This window comes from Berghia stephanieae, chromosome 1 (assembly GCF_034508935.2).
Source record: "Berghia stephanieae isolate SIO BIC M18660-M18661 chromosome 1, UCSD_Bste_1.3, whole genome shotgun sequence".
NCBI classification, from domain to species: Eukaryota; Metazoa; Mollusca; class Gastropoda; order Nudibranchia; family Aeolidiidae; genus Berghia; species Berghia stephanieae.
The window spans coordinates 78,930,402-78,945,292 of NC_088360.1; positions in this window are offsets into that span (position 1 = coordinate 78,930,402).

Here is a 14,891-nt window from a genome sequence, read left to right on the forward strand (position 1 = left end):
ATTTTCAGAGATAGTTGAAAGGATGATGAGCTGCAGAAGCGTGTCAGTGACAAGTGTATGAATAGGAGTATTTATCATTATTATCATAATCATTCCATTGTCATCACTACCACCACCACCACCACCACCACCACCACCACCACCACCACCACCACCACCACCACCACCACCACCACCATCATCATCATCATCATCATCATCATCATCACATCATCATCATCATCATCATCATCATCATCATCATCATCATCATCATCATCATCATCATCATCATCATCTCCAACACCATTTTTATTATTATTATTATTATTATTATTATTATTATTATTATTATTATTATTATTATTATTATTATTATTATTATTATTGTTATTATCATTATCATCATCAAAATAATATCGTGTCTGAAATTCGAAAGTCGATAATTCAATCTTTTGATTTCGACAAATCATGAATAAATTATATCATTATCATGAACGATTCAAAGATTGTAAAATAACAATCCCAATTTAACCCCCCCCCCCCTCCCCGGCCAAACCAACCCGCTCACAGTATAAGCATAACAAATCTATAATTGGTTGAGGTGGTAGACATAAATAATCCGATATTAGATCTGGTTTGAATTCAACTCGACTGCCCTTTTTAACTTCTCCGATAAACTGCGGCATCGGTGATAGGACCTCTTAATTTTCTACATTTTGTATTGTACGATTTATTTAGTTTGCATGTTTTTAAGATAGAATTATTATTACTTTTTAAAATACTTTAATCGATTTACATACTTAATAGTAGAGTCGCCGCCTAGTGAAAAAAAACCAAAAAACTCACGGTGTTTCACGTTCGTGTAAGTAATATTTTTCTAAAATATTTGGTCGATTGCAATTACAATTCGACCACTTGAAGGTCAACCAGAGATCACTAAAGTTCAAATGAAGTCAACTACATTTAACAATTAATTACTCGTAAGTTATCTATATTTTATAACCTCTTTAAGAACATTAAAACTTTATTATATGTTAAACAAATCACATGTACACTTTTGTTAATATTCCCTTCGATTTGTAAGAATTATTGCCCTTGATTTGATTTTTAAATGAATAAAACATTACTCTTTTAAAACTAGCATGCGAACCGCACTTTATTTTGTTTACTCCAAAAATAAAGTTTACTCTTTTGGATGTCAGTAACAAGCGTATAAAATTTTGTGCCCTAGCAACGTGGTTGATAAAGGGATAAGTAGAGTTGTATCGCTTCTATTTTATTTTATACCTGTTAGTTAGTTACGTAATAAATGTATCGTGTTCGTAAACCTTGCTCTCTATTCATTTTATTCGTTATATTATAATATTGTCTGACCGTGAAGCACGGACCATCTCTGTCTCTCTCTTTTCATCTGATCGGGCTAGGCCCAGAGCAGTGGCGTGATCTTCTTCTCCGAGGGAACTTAACTACGAGTTCCCTTCTTCTATCATCCTAGTCTTTCCCTTTCTTTTCTTATGTTGACGTTTCGGGCTTTATCACCTAACCAGGAGCCCGCGAAACGTAACATTTGGCGCCCAACGTGGGGCCCGAACCCACGACCCTGAGATTAAGAGTCTCATGCTCTACCGACTGAGCTAGCCGTTTTAACAGTAGAGATTTATTTATCCAAGCACGTCCCTCTTTTGTCATCCGCGTAAAGATTTTTTATGTATACTGCCCAACGTTCCAAAATTTCATTGTTGTCGATAAGTATATTACCGTTTGCGTCTTTAACACATTTTCTTGCCATGGCTGGTCGTTTTCCACTTAGATCTTGTATTGACTGGTAGAATTGTTTGGTGTTAGATTGTTTTAGTCTTTCAATTATGTGACATTCATGTTCAATATAATCTTCCTTTGCTCTCTTTCACTCATGTTTTTTAATCTTAATAGCTTCTTTATATTCATCGCTGTCGCGTTCTAGTTTTCGTTTTTCACTCATCGGCTTCAAGATCTTGTCATCCATCCATTTTTGTTTTGGTTCGTGTTTTTTCACAGATGGAATAGTTTCTCTTGCAGATTCTGTGATGCAGTTCGATACTTGATTCCAGTACTCATCTATGTTTATATTTGATGTCACGTTTTCACTTTTTTCTTTCACGCATTCTTTGTAACCATTTTTTTTTTTTTGGTCGTTAATTCTCAATAAGATCTAATTGCAGTTTTGGTTCCACTTTCTTTTTCTTTATTTGTTTAAGTTTTACATTTAGCGTGGCCTTGACAGGGCGTGGTCACTATTACAATCTGCGCTTGGAATAGTTGTTGCATTGCGTACGATATTTCTGAATCGATATTGGGCCAGAAATAAGTCTATCAGATTTTTATAAAGGCCACCTGGGCTTATCCATATCCAATTCTTTCTATCGTGGTTTTTAAACCATGTATTCGCAATAGTAAGGTTTTCCAATCTGCGCCAGTCGACAAGTCTTTCCTCTCTCAATTTTGGTATTTAGTCCGTGGGGGCCAACGATATTTTCAACTCTCTCGTTACCAACCTTTGCATTGAAATCACCAATTATTAAACGAATTTAATCAGATTTACACTTGTTTTAATGCCTGTTCCATATCTTGATAAAATGTGTCAAAGACCCCAATGTAACTGAAAAGTAGAACAGTTTAAGCAACAAGCAGAGTTTCTTTGGAAAAACGTATTATATTTTGGATAAACCTGAGCGGTGAACTAAAAGAATATTTAGGTATGTATTATCAACCTTTCCACCTGTTTTATCATCTTGAGGATTACCCAAATGGATACCCATAGTCGGATCTCCATAAATGGGTGGTGGATTTGAGTCAGTGTCTCCAATATAATTTCTTTTTACTTTATAGTGTATCAGAAAAAACATCTAAGGAAAACATATTTGACAAAGTTTTTGAGGAAAAGTGCTTTATCAAGAATCTTACATTACTGAATCTAGCACCTAGAGTAGATGCTGGGTTGGGACTGTTATATCCCTCGGTCTCTAAAAGAAAGCAAGAGAAGAAAAACGGCAACGTGTGATTTATTTGGTGAAAATTTCAAGGGACTGGCAACATTTTTTTAATGAAAGCAGACAAAAAAAACCTCTTCAAATACCTGTCTTGCATGTTTGAGATGTAAACAGTCAAAGAGGGAAAAGGACGGTATATGACTGCAGCGAAATGACTTTAGTTTAAGCATAAACTTCCTGTTTTGATAATATAAATTTCCTGTTTTGATAATGTGTCAATGCAACCACACGTAAGTCGTAACCGCAATAAGACATAGGCGTCAACCCTATCACCAAGACCTTGGTACGGTACAGTACCGTATATTGTTGTTACTCATGGAGGGGGTAATCCATCGGATGTTATCTGAGTATCGTTGTCTCCATGGGATTAACATCTGGTCTAATTTCCTGTGAAACTGTAATATGGATGAATGAGATGAAAGGTTGGTGTCATTTTGGAAGTCTGGCATATGGTTTTGTCAAAGTCTTCGGAGGAAGGGCCCATTGCTCGCTTTGTGATTTGCCATTTGTTCAGGGCCGGAAATTGAGTAAAATTTCAGTCCTCAGAATTACCAACCATTACTCTTGGCCTTTTGCGTTTTGGACCGAGGAGGAGAGAGGACCAAAAAGTTGCTCCTCGTTAAAATAATATATTCATCTATATTTCTTATATTCAGCGCTTGTCGCGCGCCAAGTCCACAGAAAGGACGTTGATTTATTCTAACACTTGTAATGTGTTGGCTCTGGTGAGAATGGCTTATATATAGAGCATTGTGGTTATGCAAAAATTTGTTTTTAATTGAACTGAAATATTTGAAGTTGTAGTTTCTTGATTTAAAGTATTATACTTTGAGTGCGCGGGTTAATTATAATTTACATATTCCCCTGTTATGTATTTTTAAATAGTTTTATGGTAGTTATGCGCATTTTTAGCGGTTATCAGTTGAAGGGATTTAATTGTTTTGGTGTATTTATGTATTAATATATTTTTTCTATTATAATTTAATGAGCCAACGGGCCTTGGACAAGGAACTCCCCTGTCATAACGGACTTGGGGCAAGAGACTCCCCAGTTATATTTGAACTTACTCAATTAGAGTTTCTCCCTGCTCTTTTGAAACTTTGTGTTTGACCCAATCGAACATTTGATTTACGATTATTATCACAACAAAACATTTGTAGCTAGATTATTCCAGAAGTAGTAACTGACTGTGAAAGGACAAACTTAAAGGACTATCAATTTTGAAGTGTCACACCTTATCTATAAAAGAAGTTTCGGTGCTGATCAGTGTGGGCGTCAACAGGAACCTTAAACATCACTAGTTTTATGTTATTAAGGTAAGGGCGCCCTGTTAAGTTAGAAAAATAATTGTTTTGTTTTCTGTTATTTCCATTATTATTGTGTTCTGTTTTATTTATAAAGAAGACGTAAATAAAGGGCAATAATTCCTTGAAATGATGTATGAATTTTAGTATTTTTTTTCTTAGGTGGTATATTTGGATCCTATTAAAGTTTGTTTGGTTATTTGCAAGATATCAAATTCTTGTTATTATATAAGTTCTGAATTTAACCACAATTTCACCTTGTTTGACTTCTATGTGATCTCCGAAAGGTCAGATCCAAGTTCCAATCGACAAAAATGTTATTTTTTGTCTGCTGATTTGGCCTTTAAAGAACGTTAAACTTTTACGCCTATCCGAAATACCAATGGCATCGGGGACCCTTCTATAAAGGCTTTCGATTAGATGTTATCCGATTTCCCAGCTTTGGCCATTACTCTTTTTCTTGCGGTGAAGAATCTCCGATTGTCTACAGTCTTGTGCTTTCTCTCCGATGTTTGATAACTCTAAACTGCCGTTTTATTGAAGAACACAGTATGTACTATTTGGTTAACATTGCGTATACTGTGTTTTTAAACACAGCCGCAGTGTCTACACGTGATGTAATCTAGTTTCGTCATTGAGTTGCTTCAAATCGTTTTTGAGGGTTGGAAGTCATGTTGTTGTTGGATGTCCTCAAGTTCGTTTGTTTTGGCGAGGAGAAATTGTAGATCATTGCGTTATTGGCAGGAATTTCAGGTTTACCACGTAGACTATGTTCGAGAAGTTTCAACCTGGGCTCAAGAATTAAAATTGACAAAGGATTGTTTTTGTTTTTCGTTGCATTTTTTAGATAAAGAGAGGCCCTCCGAAAGCTCCTCGGTCTAGCATCTCTTTCAATTTGTATTTTCACCGTGGGTCTTTTGTTAGGCGTTTATTTATTCAATTTGTCAATATAAATTACAATTTTAAAAACTCTAGAAATAAACCTTGACAGATTAGTGAAATTTTAAATTCCTATCATGACCATTGTTTTGGTTATCAGCCGCCATTATATTTTTTAAACTGTGAAAAGGTAGTGCAAAGCAGCACCCGATTTATTTTTTCTATTAGGATTAGCTTATTTGTAAACTTTTGTTTGATATATATGTAGGATATTTATACCTCCGTATACTTCTCAATTGCTTTCTAAGAAAAGCGTCTATTTTGATTGAAGAGATATTAGCACTTCAATTGATGACACCGACTTCAATACCGAAAACTATCAAGATGTAAAGGAAATGAATGCAACCTTAAAACCCACAATCTCAAAGTCAGTGTAGACAAGACCAAGTTGACAACAATTAGCAAAGACAGCGATGAATGGAAAACATCCAAGAAAGTTGGATCACTGCTTGAAAGCAAAGAAGACATTACATTCCGAAAACATCTTTCAAGTAGTAGCCATTAATAAGCTTTCCCCTGTTTTGGGCAGAACAAACTGAGAGAAGGTGAAAACTCGATTGAAACTATACAATTCATTGGTCAAATCTATCCTGTTGTATAATTCAAGCACATGGTCGTTAACCTAAACCGACGACATATTTTTTCTCCAAGGGTGAAAATAATTTGGGTGTCCATAATAATACAAACTTCTACCCCGTGCACGAGCTGATAAGCCGCGTATTCTTGAAAAATGATGTGAACTGATATTGATTAAGTCATATACCTTACTAAGTGTGAAGTTTCGTTAAAAAGGTTATGATAAACACCTGCTGTTACACTACTTGTTATACGCGCGAATGTATGATGAATAATAAAAGATGTAAGCTTTCACGATGTTTTCGGACATTATGCTCCATAAAAAGAACAAAAACTAAAACTTTAGCCAGTAGAAAATATGGGATTTGTGTATTGATAAATAATAATATAATAATAATAATATAATAATAATAACAATATAATATAATAATAATAATAATAATAATAATAATAATAATAATAATAATAATAATAATAATAATAATAATAATAATATCAACAACAACGATAATGATGATGATGACGAGCATTTAAAGGTATTTAAAACGTATTCGCTCATAAATTATACGATACGATACGATTTATATACGATTCATTATTATTATTATTATTATTATTATTATTATTATTATTATTATTATTATTATTATTATTATTATTATTATTATTATTATTATTATTATTATTATTATTTCTCTTTAGGAGAGGCGTGGTGCAGTTTCAGGTTTCAGGACTCCTTCTAGAAATTAATATTTTCCGTGGTTGTTCCGAAAAGCTGAGAATTAGAGTAGTCCAATTTTAAAAAGACGGCACTAGTTACAAGCATACCTCCTTTGATTTCAGATGACGATAATATACGATTCTTTCATCTCTCCGTATTTATTAAACGAGTTATTTTTATCGTGCCCAAGACCACAACGAGCTATATTTTTTGTGGGGACCTTTTGTAATATTATTGGTCCTTTTTATAATAACAATAATAATAATAATAATAATAATAATTATAATAATAATAATAATAATAATAATAATAATAATAATAATAATTATAATAATAATAATAATAATAATAATAATAATAATTATAATAATAATAATAATAATAATAATAATAATAATAATAATAATAATAATAATAATAATAACAATAATAATAATAATCTTTATTGTCCAAATAGGCAATTAATGTTAGGTTACAGCTCTTGTAATAGGCGAAAAAAGTAATTAACATAGTGGTAATAATGATGATAATAATACTGATAGTAATGCTAAATAATATAAGATTTAGATTTAGTTCATATGATGATTTCTTGGGGAGGGTGACAATAATATCTATACGTACGAAAAGCTACACATTTATATATCTGATTACTTCAATTTGAAGTTTTCTTATCAGCATTTGGTTCAAACCGACAGAACACCAGTTGGGAGCCGTGGGTCACATTTGGCCATGACTCCGAATTTATTTAATTCTAACCTAAAGCAGATTACGCCCTACTCACTAACGCCGCTTACGTCGTTGGAAATATTGTTTTATGTCATTAAACTAGTGATAGTTATTTGGAGGGGGCAAGTTTTTTAAAACAATTATAAAGTCGAGCTTCACTTGGTTCGTACATTTTTTGTAAAGAATTAGAAAGTCTAGCTGTTAACTCTACTCACTTTGTTTAGTGCACATTCTTTCCTTTCAGTTTATCTCTCATTCATTTTATTCATCCAGTCAAATTGTACTGTTGTTAAATGGTAAATACTAGACTCAGCCTGTGATTATTATTGAACCCAAGTCAATGTAAAGCAAGAAAACAAATATGGACCTTGACAAAAATTATATAGAGTTAGCAAACAACTCTAAATACGAGAAGAAAAGACATTTTCATGGTATAAAGAAAAGTGATAGAGGAGGGAGAAATATATATATAAAAAGAAAAGGGAGAAAAATTAACAGAAAACGAAGATAGAGAAGAGCGTCTACGTTTTGCGTGCAATAGAAAAAATATTGCGTTGGCACAACAAGAAACTAAAAATTCAGAAATGTCATTACACACAGAGATAGAAAAAGCTAAAACAAGTCAAGGAAATCAAGTAACAAAATCAGATGACTACCTTGTGAAACTTCCAAAAAGGTCTGTTTTTTATGAACGTTCAGATTGTCTCGAATCTTGTCTACGTTGCTTTAAAATCTTTTCAACAGATGGCTAGAACTTGCAAAAAAAAGGCGATTTTGACAGACTAGATCTATTTCTTAACCCTCAAAAACCGAGTGTATCAATAATGCAATCCGGAGCTTGTCGCATTCCTTAAAGAGCGAAAATCTTCAAGTATAGAAGGGCTAAAGAAATACGCTGAATATTACACAAGCGAACATCAATTAAAGTCGCTTAGTCACACCGCAGATGAAAAAAATAATTAAAAAATAAAACTCGCTTTATTCATCCCAAAGGCAGGGGAAATTTGTCTCTAGTGTCTATTCCAAGGGAAGACTGGAATAACACAAGCAGTGCAGCGCCGCAAAATGAGCTAGCAAGATGACTTGCTCAAGGCCACACAGCGCAGCGGGTAATAGAACTCGGCACCTTTCGGGTACGAAGCAAATCCCGTACCGCTGAGCCATGCTGTCCCATGAACCTTACTATGCAGCAATTGCTAAAAACTTGAGTCAGAAACAAAAACATGGATTTCAAAAACTTGACAAATCGGATTTAGAATATCACAACCGATTTCAATATAGAGATCAAAGGAGAAATCAGTCAGCTAATTTTAAAACAGGAAATGAGCCAAAAGGGCAAAACAAATAGTTCAACGTGAACAAACTGAAATACAGCGCAGTGCATAGTGTCGAACCCAAAAGTTCAGAGCAAAAGAAAGAAACTAAAGTCACGTGCCAATTATTCAAAAGTAGGCCACACTGCAGATGTGTGTTTCAAAATATTTGGTTATTCAATAGACATCATTCACTCCAAACAGCTGATTCGATCATCAGAAAGCATTAAATGTTTACTGTGTAAAGGGAATGTCTCTACTCACACAAACATACCGTTCAGGCTCACAAGCTTAGCAAAGGCAAAGTGAACGGGTTAGAATACGCTACGCTCAGGGATTTAGGATGTACTACCGTAACCTAAGATGAAGATAAAATTGGTCAGTGCATAACCGTCAGTGGTACCGTTGAAACATTTGACGCCGCAAATTACTTTGAGATTATTGACAAAACTACAAAATCAAACACAAAATATAGTATTGAAAACGATATACTGTACAGAACAATGACAAAAGACAATAATGTTTCAAACAAAATGTAGCTCCAACTTCCTTCTGTGACAAAATACTAACAATTGCACACGATTCAATTGCGTCAGGTCATGTAAGTCGCTCATCAACACTTAAAAGAATATCTGGAACATTCACATGGCCAAGTATAACAAGAGATGTTTGCAAATACGTTAAATCATGCAACACCTGTCAACAACGAGTAGCGAAAGGTTGAGTGCCGAAACACCCCTTAATGCCGACACTGCCGATAGCAAAAATATTTTGCGCGCTGCAGCATATATTTAATTGGACCTTTACCGAATTCTAAGAGAAATAACACGCGGATTTTAACTTGGTTGATTATGGCACACGCTGGCCAGAGGCGGTTGTACTTAAATCAACAATAGACCATATTATAGCCGAAGCATGCATGACAACATTGTCACGCATAGTTATACATAACAAGATATTATGTGACAAAGGACAAACAGTTTACCTCACACATCATGGCCGAGACCATGAAACTAATGAGAATCAAACAAATATTCTCAACACCATGGCACCCAGAGACCAATGACTTTGGTGAAAGAATGATAAAAACACGATAAAAACAATGCTCCGTAATGTTTGCGCAGAAAAACCCACCGATTAAGATAGGTATTTACCGGCAATATTATTTGCGTAGAGAGAACTGACACTAGAATCAACCGGATTTTCATCTTACGAACTCATGTACAGTCGTGCACCGAGAGGCCCAATCAATGTGGTTGCATGCATTTCCAAAGAAGAAACGAGTGAAGGAAAAGAAACGATTTCGACTACGTAAACAACCTAAAAGATAAGATCGAGTCCACATGCAAACTAGCACAAAAAACCGTTTGTGAAAAATCAGAAAAATGCAAACGTTACGCAGATAGAAAAAGCAAAGCTAGAAAATTCAACATAGGAGATCATGTACAAACACGTTTTCCCGATAACACTAAGAAACTTCTATTAACTTTTTGAAAGCTGAATGCAGTCACAATCTTCGACGTCGAACCTATACCAAACCAACAAAATCTATTTTCCGTGCTTATCTAAATCTAAGTACTTCATCAAATTATATCTCACCAAAAGGTATTATCAAATACTTCCTTAAAGAATAATGCAAGCCGTATACTGCATTCCAGTCACCATTTGGACTGCTGGAGTTAAACAATTTACTGTATGGTCTGATTACAGCAGCAAGCACTTTCCAGCGCATGCTGTGCATGCTTTTCCAAGACATACCAAACGCATTGTCATATTTTGACGAAGCGCGTATATACTCAGAAACGTGGAGTGAACATATTGCAACACTTGGAAGGTTATTGTATACATAAAAAGAGCATAATATCACTGTTAAGCCCTCAAAACAAACATAGCTTCCAACCAGGTAGATTATTTAGGTCACACGTTAGCTTAGGGGTCCAAATAACCGATAGAGAAAAACAAACAAAAATCAAACGGTTGTAAAACCCCAAAACTAAAAAGGATGTTAGAAAAGTGTTTGGTCTCATAAACCTTTATAGGATATATGTGCTTAACTTTTCAGATATTGCAACGGCTTAAACAAATCTCACAAAGAAATCAATGCCAAACAAAATAAACTAGAAAAATGAATGTGAAGAATGCTTCAACAAACTTAAATGAGCTCTATGTTCTGAACCAATATTAAAGTTGCCAGATTTAAGTAAAAAGTTCTATGTTAGAACAGATGCATCTGCAAAGGAATTGCAGGTCTTTTGTTACAAGAACATGACGGCACATTATTAATACCATGCCAGTACACAAGCTTCTTGACAGTGAAACACGATCTTCAGTGATGGAATGCGAATGCGCCACTACCACATTATCTCATTCATCTGTGGTGTTTCATTCATCCTGTATTGTTGATAAAGGGGAAACCCGTAACGTTCATTTGATCTGTTTTTGTAATTAAACTGAAGCAGACATTCAATTTCACCTTATTATTTATTTCTTCGAGCTTCGAGCAGCAACATTTACATTTGTTGTTTGGATTAACATAGGATTGATTTAACTTTTGGGGACCTCTTTGTTGTTAATACTGATTTCATTCGACAAGTTTTGTCCAGCACGCATCTTTTCACTCGTCTTCTGAAAAGGTAGACAATATCTAGAGTGAAAGTTGTTATGTATTTTAAGGAAAGGTTCTTGATTTCATTCTCACTTCAGAGTGGGTAGGTAGGCTATATATTCAATGCTATGAATCGCCATATTGGTCGGTTAAAAAAAACAAGAGCTTTATGTAGCGCAATATCCACTAAATGTGCTCAAAGCGCTTTACAAGGAGTCCCTGGTCAACAGCAACATTTAACATGTAGGACGGAACATAACGCTTTACACCTGAGTACGGTGAGAGAAAGTGAGTAAAGAGCCTTTTCCAAGGACTCAACTATGCGCCGAACGCGAGGCCCGAACCCAGGACCTTCCGATCCGAAAGCGAGTGTCATACCACTAGACCACATAGCCGGTTTAACTTGTAATTGTCCATATTTTTATCGACACCATTGATGCGGTGTTGAAATTCGGTTACTGAACTCATTTTCCTAATCTCGAATTGTAGGCAGAGAATAATTGGCAATAGTTTAAGCATAAATAAATAAGATAAATATCAACATTTAATTAATGTATTTCATAGATTACTCAAATGCACTTCTCAATGCTTTTTCACTTGTATTCAAGCATGCCATAAGAAACCAAATTTCTATTTTATACAGGGTATGTCCTTAGACGTCCGTTATGTTCTGCCAATAAGAAGGTACTCATTATCACTCGAGCTGAGTGGAGTAATTTAAGTCAAGCACGTTAAACTTTGTCACATGTCTGGTCATTGATCGTGCTAAACATTTGTTGATTTTGGTTACAAGACAAAACATTGCACCTCTGAGCCAATGACATAATATGCATTGTCCCATTAATATGGACGAGATAAGTATAAGGTGAGCTTTTAACATGGCGTAAACCTTACAAAGCATGCTCAAATCACTTTATAATGGATTCCAAGCCAACGACAACACGAGACACTAGTACATATTTTTAGACATAGGCAACGCTTTTACTTACCAGCTACTTATTTTGCACTTGAGTATCATAAGCCACTGGGAGTATAAATATTTTCCTATGGCTCAATTTTTCGCTGCCCACAATGAGACTTGAACCAGGATAGATTGATAGATGGATGGAAAGACAGATAGATAATTGGAAAGATAGATGAATGGAAAGATAGATCGATTGATAGAAAGATAGATAGATAGATAGATAGATAGATAGATAGATAAATGGATAGATAGCAATGTTTTCAGTTTCTGAATTAATCATAATGATGTCTCTTATTATAACGATCCCGTAAATAACCCTATCGAATGCGTGCTGTGAGGACCCCCCCCCCCCCCCACCCCCCACAAAAAGAGACAACCCCCCCCCCCCCCCCCCCAAAAAAAAAAAATCAAAGAAAAAACAAGAGAATGTTGATGAACATAAACGAGACAAATAATCTGGGGTAAAAAATATCAGTGGCTAAACCAAGGGATGCAATCGTGGTCACAGATCGCATTGAGAATACATCAGCAGTCATCTCTCTGAATGAGCGTCAAACCCCTAAAATTTCTCTCCCCTCGCCCTTCCCAACATCCTCTCCTTCCTTCTCCTACATCTCCCTTTTTGCTCTTTGTCATCTTCTCCTTTTTCAATTTGTCGCGTTATTTCAACGTAAATGGTTTGTATTTTGATGCAGGGGATACAAAAATCACCCTTTTTCTTGTGGTTTTTGTTGAATTTTAGCTAGACTCTATAGAAAAACTTGAGCTTTTATATAGAGCAATATCCACTAATCGTGCTCAAAGAGCTTAACTAAGGGGTCTCTGACCAACATCAACACTTGACATATAGTATAGGACGAGACATGACGCCTGTCAGGCGATATTACAATTTTTATTCGGACTGAGACAACGCTGTTAACGTCCAGGTACTCATTCTACACCAGAGGACGGTGAGAGTATGTGAATAAAGAGCCTTTTCTAAAGACTCAACCATGCGCCGAGCGAGGTTTGAACCCTGGTTCTTCTGATCCAAAAGCGAGCGTCTTACCACAAGGCCACACAGCCGCACATGAGAATAACTGGTTGTTTTTCTGACACTAATATTAAATCATTTTGACAAATTATGGGGAGGGTCTATTTTCCTACAGCTTTTTCATGTTGAATGATTACAAATAAAAAATAATAAAAAATAAATAAAAATAAAACAACAACAAACAAACAAACGTACGGATAGACAAACTTAAATCAATTGCTGAAATTTAATAGCTAATCAAAGAGTCGAAAAGATGTGCACGGCCAGTACAATGCTCACACCTTTTCGCTAATAATATTCGTTTGGTTTCAGTCTCTATACCACTGTTGAAAATAAGTCTTTTCCATATATTTTCGAATTGTTTCCTATTGATATCTTCTTGTTTCCAATGTAAAAAAACCCAAACAAACAAAAAACAAAAAACAAAACAAAAACAAAAAATCGAGCTTTAATTATGTTTTGCTTTCATTCTCTGCTATCCGTATGTAACAATTCATAATCAGATCCGATAAAATCCACGGTTTACATGTTAATGCCGTATTCTAGAAAGACACGTATTTAACAATTTTTTATTGGGCCAGAAAAGTCATTTTTCAAAAATCGATCGATTTAAACGAGCCTCATCTAGGTAAAAATTCTCAAACCTGGGACCTTGCCGAGGTCAAAATTTTTGTCATGATGAGGGTCATTTAAATCGATGAATATTTGAAGGACGAGTTTTCTGGCCAAATTTTTTAATACGTGTCTTTCTAAAGTACTGCTATGTGCGGCTACGTGGTCTAGTGGTATGACACTCGCTTTCGGACCGGAATGTCCTGGGTTCGAGCATCGGGGCATGGTTGAGTCCTTGGAAAAGACTCTTTACTCACATTCTCTCTCCGTACTCAGGTGTAAAATGAGTGCCTTGTCGTTAACAGGGTTGTCTCTGTCTGAAAAAATAAATGTAATATCGCCTAACAGTCGACATGTCTCTTTCTATATGTTACGTGTTGCTGTTGGTCAGGAACCCTTTGTAAAGCGCTCTGAGCAGGTTTAGTGCATATTGCGCTATATAAAAGTTCAATTTTTTACTGTAATGAACTGGTAAAAAGAGCACGAATACCTGTAAAATAAAAATGCATTAAAAATCTTTTGCACAAAAATACAATAAGTTGTTCTATCTGCCATACTGACAAAACACTTTTGCTACAAATTTCGATCAAGCCATAAAAAAAAGTCAAATCTGAGCCTCAAGTTTAAAACTTTGAAATTTGGACTGCCATTTTAATTGATTGGTATTTGAAGTAAATGTTTTTCGAGAAAAAATTTTAAAAAGTGTGAATTGTCCACACTTTTCACTATTTATCTACTCTTTAACCCTCTCCTTACGAGCCAAGATTTTCCCCAAAACTTCACTCTAACATAAAAATAAAATAAATTTTTTTATCATTTAGACATAATATCAGTACAATTCTTGCGATACACAATTTATTTAGCAAAACATGCTCTACAATACACTGTTCATTTTCTTAAAATTTTACGATGTAGAAAAGAAATTTGAATAAGAAAAATATTGGTTGTATCGTAACGAATGTGATGATTTTCCTGTAGTTGGTAAGGAAATAGTTAACGGCATACAGGAAGCTCAGCTTGTAGAGCATTCGATCCACGTACAATAATAATAATAATAATAATAATAATAATATTAATAATAATGATA